At 41.5% G+C, this 11,012-nt stretch overlaps 1 non-coding gene across 1 annotated transcript; it reads right to left on the minus strand.

Moving 5' to 3' along the window:
• Positions 1-7,548: 7,548 nt before the first annotated feature.
• Positions 7,549-7,620, minus strand: TRNAV-GAC (transfer RNA valine (anticodon GAC)). Its single transcript has one exon. It is a non-coding gene; the product is annotated as a tRNA-Val (tRNA).
• Between the last annotated feature and the right edge of the window lie 3,392 nt (positions 7,621-11,012).

The raw sequence follows: 11,012 nt of genomic DNA on the forward strand, positions 1-11,012 counted from the left end.
GTCTCACTCCCTACAGGTGTTAGTGGTGTCATGTCTCACTCCCCACAGGTGTTAGTGGTGTCATGTCTCTCCCCACAGGTGTTAGTGGTGTCATGTCTCACTCCCCACAGGTGTTAGTGGTGTCATGTCTCACTCCCCACAGGTGTTAGTGGTGTCATGTCTCACTCCCCACAGGTGTTAGTGGTGTCATGTCTCACTCCCCACAGGTGTTAGTGGTGTCATGTCTCACTCCCTACAGGTGTTAGTGGTGTCATGTCTCACTCCCCACAGGTATTAGTGGTGTCATGTCTCACTCCCTACAGGTGTTAGTGGTGTCATGTCTCACTCCCCACAGGTGTTAGTGGTGTCATGTCTCACTCCCCACAGGTGTTAGTGGTGTCATGTCTCACTCCCCACAGGTGTTAGTGGTGTCATGTCTCACTCCCCACAGGTGTTAGAGGTGTCATGTCTCACTCCCCACAGGTGTTAGTGGTGTCATGTCTCAATCCCCACAGGTGTTAGTGGTGTCATGTCTAACTGCCCACAGGTATTAGTGGTGTCATGTCTCACTCCCCACAGGTGTTAGTGGTGTTATGTCTCACTCCCTACAGGTGTTAGTGGTGTCATGTCTCAATCCCCACAGGTGTTAGTGGTGTCATGTCTAACTCCCCACAGGTGTTAGTGGTGTCATGTCTCACTCCCCACAGGTGTTAGTGGTGTCATGTCTCACTCCCCACAGGTGTTAGTGGTGTCATGTCTCACTCCCCACAGGTGTTAGTGGTGTCATGTCTCACTCCCCACAGGTGTTAGTGGTGTCATGTCTCACTCCCCACAGATGTTAGTGGTGTCATGTCTCACTCCCCACAGGTGTTAGTGGTGTCATGTCAAGATATTTCCTACAAGTGGTTTCTGTCTGACGTGTAGTTCATTCATATTTACACAATATCCCCTGCATGACCTGACCTAAGACTCGTATTACTCTTCATCTCTTGTAACTGATCCAGAATGACAAAGTTCCCTCCATCCTCACTGATCCTGGCTACTGAACCCTCTGGCTATATATGCTTCCTCCCTGATTCAAGCCTCACACTTGATATATATGGCACATATAGATATGTATATGTGCATGTGTGGACGTGTATGTATATACATGTGTATGTGGATGGGTTAGGCTATTCTTTCGTCTGTTTCCTTGCGCTACTTCGCTGACGCGGAATACAGCGACAAAGTATAATATATAAAACGAATAGATAAATTGATATATATATATATATATATATATATATATATATATATATATATATATATATATATATATATATATATATATATATATATATACACATGTATATACATACGTCCACACACGCAAATATACATACCTACACAGCTTTCCATGGTTTACCCCAGACGCTTCACATGCCTTGATTCAATCCACTGACAGCACGTCAACCCCGGTATACCACATCGATCCAATTCACTCTATTCCTTGCCCTCCTTTCACCCTCCTGCAAGTTCAGGCCCCGATCACACAAAATCTTTTTCACTCCATCTTTCCACCTCCAATTTGGTCTCCCTCTTCTCCTCGTTCCCTCCACCTCCGACACATATATCCTCTTGGTCAATCTTTCCTCACTCATTCTCTCCATGTGCCCAAACCATTTCAAAACACCCTTTTCTGCTCTCTCAACCACGCTCTTTTTATTTCCACACATCTCTCTTACCCTTACGTTACTTACTCGATCGACCCACTTCACACCACACATTGTCCTCAAACATCTCATTTCCAGCACATCCATCCTCCTGCGCACAACTCTATGCATAGCCCACGCCTCGCAACCATACAACATTGTTGGAACCACTATTCCTTCAAACATACCCATTTTTGCTTTCCGAGATAATGTTCTCGACTTCCACACATTCTTCAAGGCTCCCAGAATTTTCGCCCCCTCCCCCACCCTATGATCCACTTCCGCTTCCATGGTTCCATCCGCTGCCAGATCCACTCCCAGATATCTAAAACACTTCACTTCCTCCAGTTTTTCTCCATTCAAACTCACCTCCCAATTGACTTGACCCTCAACCCTACTGTACCTAATAACCTTGCTCTTATTCATATATTTACTCTTAACTTATATATATATATTTTTCTTGCTTTGTCGCCGTCTCCCGCGCTTGCGAGGTAGCGCAAGGAAACAGACTAAAGAAATGGCCCAACCCACCCCCTTACACATGTATATACATACGTCCACACACGCAAATATACATACCTACACAGCTTTCCATGGTTTATCCCAGACGCTTCACATGCCTTGATTCAATCCACTGACAGCACATCAACCCCGGTATACCACATCGATCCAATTCACTCTATTCCTTGCCCTCCTTTCACCCTCCTGCATGTTCAGGCCCCGATCACACAAAATCTTTTTCACTCCATCTTTCCACCTCCAATTTGGTCTCCCACTTCTCCTCGTTCCCTCCACCTCCGACCTCTTGATCAATCTTTCCTCACTCATTCTCTCCATGTGCCCAAACCATTTCAAAACACCCTCTTCTGCTCTCTCAACCACGCTCTTTTTATTTCCACACATCTCTCTTACCCTTACGTTACTTACTCGATCAAACCACCTTACACCACACATTGTCCTCAAACATCTCATTTCCAGCACATCCATCCTCCTGCGCACAACTCTATGCATAGCCCACGCCTCGCAACCATACAACATTGTTGGAACCACTATTCCTTCAAACATACCCATTTTTGCTTTCCGAGATAATGTTCTCGACTTCCACACATTCTTCAAGGCTCCAAGGATTTTCGCCCCCTCCCCCACCCTATGATCCACTTCCGCTTCCATGGTTCCATCCGCTGCCAGATCCACTCCCAGATATCTAAAACACTTTACTTCCTCCAGTTTCTCTCCATTCAAACTTACCTGCCAATTGACTTGACCCTCAACCCTACTGTACCTAATTACCTTGCTCTTATTCACATTTACTCTTAACTTTCTTCTTTCACACACTTTATCAAACTCAGCCACCAGCTTCTGCAGTTTCTCACATGAATCAGCCATATATATATATATATATATATATATATATATATATATATATATATATATATATATATTTCATACTATTCGCCATTTCCCGCGATAGCGAGGTAGCGTTAAGAACAGAGGACTGGGCCTTAGAGGGAATATCCTCACCTGGCCCCCTTCTCTGTTCCTTCTTTTGGAAAATTAAAAAAAAAAAAGAAACGAGAGGGGAGGATTTCCAGCCCCCCGCTCCCTTCCCTTTGAGTCGCCTTCTGCGACACGCAGAGAATACGTGGGAAGTATTCTTTCTCCCCTATCCCCAGGGATAATATATATATATATATATATATATATATATATATATATATATATATATATGCAACTCTTAGCTGATAAGAGATGTTTGATCTCTTATCACCCAGAACTCACCACGAGGAGGTGGTTGCATGTCGAGTTCCATAATTTTTTCCCGTTTTAAATAAATATTTCAATTTCCTCTAAAATAAAGGTCTTTCCCGTTTTAAGATATGTAAAGATAATAATTTCCTCTAAAACAAAGTTCTTATTGTGAGGTAGATAGTTGAGGAAGGGCACCTCATTTCCTGCCCTTCCTCTGGTTCCGTTGGCCCCCTCCTCTGGTACGCCTCCGGCGGACTGACCTCATCACCTTCTTCAGCTCACCAATAATAAGTGGCAGAGCTGGTCTCTCTGAGGGGTCGCTGTGGGTCGCTGTTTGGTAAAGATCCTGGAGGCTTTCCCGCACACCCTGCTTCCTGACCAGGATGGACACGTGCCTCATTAGATGCCCAAAAGAGAAGACGTCACTGGCTGGGGAGACCGGCTTGCGCTCCCTGACCTCAGGGGCCAACCACAGGTCAGGAACATTGTACTCAACGCAGCTTCCCTTCTTAACGCTCAAGCCGAAGTCGATGATGTGAAACTCTGGCTTCTCACCCATCGTCACCGTCACATTCTCGACCTTGACGTCATTATGGACAATGTTTTTCTTATGGATTTCCATCAGCCGACGAGCGACCATGATGGCGGACTCGACCAGTTCCTCGTCCGACCGACATGTTCTCATGAACTTATCATAAGGCTGGCCAGTGTGGCTTAAGATGATCAATGGGGGGTTGCGGCACACTGCTCGAAGTAGAGGGGCTCCTCCAGCCCCAGCCAGTCTCCTGTGAATGTCGGCTTCATCCATAAGACTTTTCCAACTCACTCCGTCCAGAAGGGTTTTGATGACGCAACACGATCCACGGAACAACACCGTTTCAATCTTGGCGTTGCCTCCCCGACCCACCTCTCTCATGACCACCAGGTCATTTACATCCTTCTGGGTCAACTTTACAACTGGAACGCTCATTTTGACTCCGGCCTGAGGTGCACTTACCAAATTTTCTTCTTGCCGGAGAGTGTGAGAGGAGATGTTGTCGGTACGGAGTCCCATCCTCAAATGATTACACTTCTCTCGCCGCCGGCCTTATATACCCCTGGGTCATGTGACGTCACATAACCAGATCTATCCAGATTAAATCCCATACAAATCCGGATATGTAGACGGATTCATTTAGTTTTGCTGCGATCATTATTTGATGAAATCTAAAGGTGTCGAAGAAATAGTCAAGATGGCCAATGGTGTTGAGAGTGTAGTGAAGATGGCTAGAGATGTTGAAGGATCTAAATAGTTTCGATATACCAATACTTTTTGAATCAATAAATCATTATAAATACTAATAAGACAAAAAACACTTTGACGAAAATTTAGCCATTTTCCAGCATCGAAATAAAAGGATATGAGGTAAATGGCTTTTGGGAAATCATTGTTGAATAATAGTTACTTTCTGAGAACACACACACACACACACACACACACACACACACACACACACACACACAAACCTAGAGAACATAGCATGAAATTAGGGCAATATTGTTCAAATATATTCAGAGAAGTAATTTCAAAGTTCATAGAAGAGTGGTTGATGAATGGAATAAGAAGAATGAGGTCATGGTTAAGGCAGACACCATACATAAATCTTACAAGTTGTATAATAGTACGGAATGTTCTAGAGATTTGGCCTGGCGAGTGTAGACCTCTCTCCTCACACAGTAAAAATAGGTCATTACACACTCACAGATTCAGAGGTTATCATGTTGAAGGAGAGGTGAAAACTGAGGATTCAAATCAAAGAACAATAAGAAGCGTCATGATGAGATGGGAGAGGGAATTGGTGAACTGACAAATATAGTTTAATCTAAAACATGAACGGTAAATCACTTCGACTGAAGAAAGTCAAGTGGAAAACATAGAAAATGAAAGACCAAAGAGAAGAATTTTGGACATCTGGGATAACATTTAATGTGAGGAAACACGATTTCACCAAATGAGCTTTTGTTAACGCTATATATATATATATAGTATAATATATATATATATATATATATATATATGTGTGTGTGTGTGTGTGTGTGTGTACGGATAAACTTTAATGCTGCCAGGGTTTACTACTGATGCCTTTGACCTAAAATGTAAGTTCAAGCCCGTAGGCTGACCCTGCACGTAGCTTGAATCCTTTTGTGTTCACTATAATCTTCTTTACTACATCTCCTCTCCTTAATCCCTTTATCTTCACTATGCAAGGCTTATTATAATCTTCACTACAACCTCATCTTCATATGACCTTATCTTGACTAAGCTGGTTTCAAGGAAGGCTTTAGATTTTACCCGCTCACACAAACAACGTACTTACACGGGGCCCCACGAGTGTAAAACTCCCTCCTAATACAGTGCAAATAGATGATTACACACACCTACACACCACCACCACCACTAACAATACACAGAGAAATAGCCTTTTCGGTTGGCTTTGGATCCGCCCTTGAACGTAGTTTGGAGGATTTGGGGGATCAGATCAATAAGGTTAAGTTCACTACAACCTCATATTCACTAACGTGTATCTTCACTACTAGCTTATTTTCACTAAATATATCTTCGCTATACCCTCTTCTTCACTACACCGTTATTTCTACCATACCATCATCATTGCACTCCCTGATGTTCACTAAAAGTAGTTCTTATCTTCACTACATAATCATTTTGAATAAACTTTACTCTTTAATAACCCTCATCTCTACTAAATTCGTATCTTCACTACATTCGTATCTTCACTACAACCTATCTTGACAATATCCTTATCATCACTATACTCTTCTTCACTACACTCTCATCTTAACATCATCCTTCTGTTTACCGAACTTAGTTCAAAGTCTGACTTGAACGTAGCTTTGGAAAGTTTGTGTTCCTCATTGTGTTACCTCCTTATTATCATTGTAAAGGCAATTGTCACCACTCCCTAACTAAACCCTCATCGTCACTACACTCTCATCATTATCATTACTTCTTGATGTTCAATACAAAATTTTAACATATACATTTATCTTCACTACAGAATAATTTTCATTGCACCTTAATCTTCATTACTCCTTGTTTCAGCTACATCCGTATCTTCCATTCATTCTTATATCTTATATTAGTTACATCTTTACAATATCTTTATATCTTCTCTGTTCCGTCTTTTGAAAAATTGAAAATGAGAGTAAAGGATTTCCGGCCTTCTGCTCCCTCCCCTTTTAGTCGCCTTGTACGACACGCAGGGAATACGTGGCAAGTATACTTTCTTCCCTATCCCCAGGGATAACAGCATCTGGTGTTCCCAGACGGTCACCCATCCAAGTACTAACCAGACCCAACGTTGCTTAACTTCCCTGATCGGACGATATATATATATATATATATATATATATATATATATATATATATATATATATATATATATATATATATATATATATATATATATATATATACAAAACTGAAAACAATGAATTTCCCAAATAAGAAAATGGAAGCGCCGGGGTTTGAACCCGGGTCCTCTCGCATGCCAAGCGAGTGCTCTACCACTGAGCTACGCCCCCAAGAACATTTTTTTGGACTTAGTATTATATGAAGCACTGAGATTACCACGGCAAAATAGTGTTTGACCGACCGTTGCCGACTAGCCGGCAAAATAACCACAGGGTAATCTCCATGTTGCTGTCGTGTTTTCCTCTCAATTTTCCACGAAGAAATGAGTTTTACTTTTTTATTGTCGTTGCAATAGACTGGAACTAAGCAATAGACTGGAACTAAGCAATAGACTGGAACTAAGCAATAGACTGGAACTAAGCTGACCTGGTATGAGGTCAGAGCCCTCATTATCATCCCTGCTAACTACCGGAAGCAGATTAAGTCGTTCCACAACCGATGTCCGGCCCATGTTAACTCTGATGTGCCCAGCAGTTGGAGGAGGATCGCCAGAAGCTTCTGGAAGATTTCAAGGACGTCTTGGTGGACCTGACCCTTTCAGATAAGGTCGAAAACCACAATTTATTGTGAAGATCTTCACTATAACGTTGGACGAACATACTGAATGTTGCACACATGTGATGCGGACAAAATGAAAAAAGAAAAAGACAAAAATTATGTCTGGTGTGGGTCTCGAACCCACGACCTTGAGTGTGTCAGACTCACGCTCTACCACTGAGCTAACCAGACAACAGAAAATTCGTCTGTTTCTTCAATATGAATTAATGAAAATCTTTGCGAGGCAGCGTTTAGAAAAGAGAGATGTCTTTGACGAAATTTACTTGCTTGGCTCCTTCTTCTGTTCCTCATTATCGAAAGTAAACATACTGAAGGATATATATATATATATATATATATATATATATATATATATATATATATATATATATATATATATATATATATATATATATATATATATATTTTGAAAAGGATCGCAATTTTGCACGTGATCAAGTATATTCTTATGAGTCCACGGGGAAAATAAACACGATAAATTCCCAAGTGCACTTTCGTGTAAAACTCACATCATCAGGGGAGACACAACAGAGAAATATAACAGTCAGTTGATAAACAACGAAGAAACGTAGCTAGGACGCCATATGGTAAACATGTGATTGTCCAAGACAGACAACAAGCGTATCATAAACTTATTATGTGGACAAGAAGGTGAATTGTTTACACATTTTATCAACATTAAAGTTATCCAATTTGTATAGACCATCACAAATATTAAGATTATAATTCTTTGTGTATTCAGTAATAGAAGATTCAATTATATTTTTCGTGGTACTTGAGTTAGAGTTAATAACTGAGATGGCATTATTAACTCTAATTCCAGTACCACGAGAAATATCATTGAATCTTCTATTATTAAATACACAAAGAATTATAAACCTTGAGGAAGCAACATGGCGGTCAAAAATAAGCTGCAGGAATGAAGTTTATGAATGGAATATCAGTGAGACGATCCAAATGACGAATGAATGAGAGCGTAGTCAACATACAATATAAAAGGACATATTATGAATGGCAGCCAGGCAAGTAACGGCCCAACTGAATGGAAGGATTTAAAAGTTCGCGTTATATGACGAATTTTGATAGATTATCCAAATTTCCATTCCAGTTATGAAACTTAATGGTTGTGTTCAGTTCTAGAGACAAAGTTTAAAGGTTTGTGTTTAAAAGATGAACCACAAAGGATATCGTTAAATTAACTGACATTAAAATTTGTCAATTAAGTAAATCATTTTGTACAATAGCTGTAATTTGACAGAGTTAAAAGTTCGCAATTTCATTACAATTCTAATTTAAAAGCTTGATATTTAATGATGGTTTGCACAAGCTTAACGTACATTTAAGTTTTGTGTTTATATGACGTATCTTAAAGGACTCTGGTAAAATAACGCAGCTGGAAGGTTTACGTTCAAATGACGGTGTTTAAATGTTTATTGATGAATGGTAGATTTAAATGGATAGATTTTAAGTTCGCGTTTTCATGAGCGACTTTAAACCTTGTGGTTGAATGTCACAGTTTAAATGTTGGTATGTACAATGTTGACCAGATGGCGGTAGTGTGTAGACACAGCCATACCAGGTCGTATTTATCATCATTAAAGTCACCTTCCTTACTTACTTATGGCGGCGATGAAATTCACTGGTTCTTGATTGTGCACCAATTAACCTATCAGATAATGGTACAATGTTTGCCTGGTGTTGCATATATCACGTCTGTTGTTGAAACACAAGAATGCCAGGTGACTTTGGGAGTGGATGATAATGTAAAGATCAATATAAATGTGGGAAATCTTGAACCGCCATCACCAGACACAACACATGTTTGGATCTGGCGGGGGGAGGGACTTGCCTGTGACGTCACGATGCCCCGCCTCCAGCCTGGCGCCGCTCTGTGTGTGTGTGTGTGTGTGTGTGTGTAGCCCCTGGGTTCATGTTGGCCACAGCCACCCACCGGCCGGTGGTCAGGTCAGTGGGCGGTGTGTGTGTGTGTGTGTGTGTGTGTAGCCCCTGGGTTCATGTTGGCCACAGCCACCCACCGGCCGGTGGTCAGGTCAGTGGGCGGTGTGTGTGTGTGTGTGTGTGTGTGTGTGTAGCCCCTGGGTTCATGTTGGCCACAGCCACCCACCGGCCAGCCGGGCGGTAGTTTATAACTAAGACTGGTAGTTTCACATGCCACTTGGAGTGTCCCTCACTACAGAACTTGAGCAGCTCTTATCCTGAGGTGGAGCAGTTGATCCTCTCCACCAGGCTGGTACACTTGGTCTGCACCAGGTGGCTCCCTCCTGGTCATCCTGAGTGGTTGGTTGCTGTGTGGGATTTAATGACCAGTGACTTGTGAAGGTCATTAGACCAGCCATCATTTTATCATCTGATAAAACATGAAGCAACGCCAAATATTACATGATCCATCTAAACTATTGAGAATGATGAAGTCTGATATTGTTACGTTACGTCATCCAATCTTGCCACTCACATGTTACGGTAATCACGACTACATACATAGTGTTGTTACGACTGATATTACTGTATGTACTGTAGTAACGTACTGTGTTTATGTGGATAACATGTGGACGTCAGAGGAGGCAAGAGCATCATCATGTACAAATTCTCTATTCTATGTTGTATCCTCAATTTTGTCTGTGGTGATCGACACACTTTATCCCCCAAGATATTATCTTGCTCTTTCTTTCCATCATTCTTTAGTATTAAAGATTTTGTTCTCTCAAGCAAGATAGAATTTATCAATAATTTTTAATGTCATCTTGGGTCCAGGTAATGTTAGGTAGCGGTCATACAAGTTGTCCATGACCTTCATCATGTGGGTTGGGAAGGAGTCAGGAGGTGTGGCGTTGTACTCGGTGTACCACTTGCCAAGTTGGTCAGTGTGTATACCATGGAAGTTGCAGGGGAATCATCAGTCTGTATGTTAACAATTAGGTTGAGCAAATAACACTTGGCCTCAGTGAAGGTAGAATGTTTTCCCACCAGACTGCATCCATTAATACGACTTAGATCAGAAGATCTAGCCTTAGGTAATTTGTTAGATCGAGATTATCAAAGCCTTTCATCATCTTTGCACTTCGTGACCATCTCTTTGTTAAGTTGTTACGTTGACGTATGATGAATCTAATATGGAGAACAAATTTAGGAGGAAACCTGGCAAAGCTACATATGAGTGATTTTACCGTTTGCAAGTAAACTACGATTTTGTAAAAACGAATAGCATCTATGTTGTGTATAGAAAACGTAACTCCTTAGCTGCATTCTCTATGAATGTCATCAAAAGTAAAACATAGACAAGGGAAGGAATGAGGCTTGACGATACGAAACATCACTCAATCGTGTCCTGCCTGCCCAGACCCTCCCTCGCCACACCACTGGCCATAACTTCATCAACACATTGCTTACTCCGTCAAGGTCATCCACACATTTTGCCTGGCTTGAACAACCGCTTGGCATTCATGAACCGCTGAATGTTTACACTTTCTGATTATCTGTAGTAGCTGATGCAGTTGCAAGATAGACTATTAAACCATTTTCTTACAATACTCGCTGGTAAGGAG

This window comes from Panulirus ornatus, chromosome 12, assembly GCF_036320965.1.
Source record: "Panulirus ornatus isolate Po-2019 chromosome 12, ASM3632096v1, whole genome shotgun sequence".
Taxonomy (NCBI): Eukaryota; Metazoa; Arthropoda; class Malacostraca; order Decapoda; family Palinuridae; genus Panulirus; species Panulirus ornatus.